The sequence below is a fragment of the Ceratina calcarata genome, unplaced genomic scaffold, assembly GCF_001652005.2.
Source record: "Ceratina calcarata isolate Rehan_Ccalc_2016 unplaced genomic scaffold, ASM165200v1 scaffold291.2, whole genome shotgun sequence".
NCBI classification, from domain to species: Eukaryota; Metazoa; Arthropoda; class Insecta; order Hymenoptera; family Apidae; genus Ceratina; species Ceratina calcarata.
Genome location: NW_017151492.1, coordinates 1312932 through 1314008, shown reverse-complemented (window position 1 = coordinate 1314008; position 1077 = coordinate 1312932).

The following is a 1077-nucleotide window of genomic DNA, read 5'->3' as shown; positions in this document are numbered from 1 at the left end:
GTACTACTATTTCTTGCAAAAAAGATCAAACTTCAGCTAAATATCAAGTTACAACACTCGTTTGGAGAATTGTCAAGAAATTATTTCTAGATAATTAATTGCCAGAAATCTTTGATACGAAAATGTTCCTAACGTTCCACGTACTTTCTTGCAACGCGCAAGGAGACGATTCTTGTATAAAAACGTTAAAAAACGAGAAGATCGGACGGTTCTCGTTCACCCAGTGCAAATGATTTATAATTTTACCAGAAATCTAGCGTCGTCCGCGATCTCCGATTTGCAACGGCGGCGATTTTATTTATTGTAACATAGAATTAAAGATGTCGGACGACGAAGAAGGCGAGAGAAATTCATATCGGAGGAGCGACGAGATCGACGAGGGTGATTATTCAATTGTATAAAGCAGAGATGAAATTGTACAACAATTTTCGCGGTGTAAGTTAGTTAGTAGAGCCCTCATTATTGTTTCCCACGACGGGGTCAAAATGGCGGACCTATCCGCCACTCTCGCGATGTAATTTTTGCGAAAAATCTGTAACACGACGAGGCGTCGGTGGGAGAATCTGAAACGGCGGTGTAAATGCTGTGTTAACGACGAATGAACAGTCGGGAAGCGTTTCGGGGCGCCAGTTTCTTAGACGTAACTTCTGTAAGCACGAAACAAGGGAAGAAGGTACATAAAATAGTTTTTAAGTCGGTATTATTTATATTCGTGTAAGGAGGAGCCGGAGCGAGAGTAATTGAACGTTTGTTGTGTGTACACCGTAAAGATATCGACATTTATAATTATTATAGTTGATTCTAATCCACCGCCCCGCAGGTATCCCATTAACAAGAGAAAATAAGAAATCGACTCGACATCGTTTATATCCGAACATTTTTGATCAACCAAAAAAAAAAAAAAAAAAAATACATTGAAACGCGAAACCAGGTATGTTAACCGTACGATTATGCATTCGAAATAAATAGTGTGTGCATTTAAATATAAATCAATATTCCACACCACTCACCTTTCAACTTCTGTTTGTGATGAATACAAATTTTTGCGTAACGTTGAAGACAGGATGTACCAGAAAA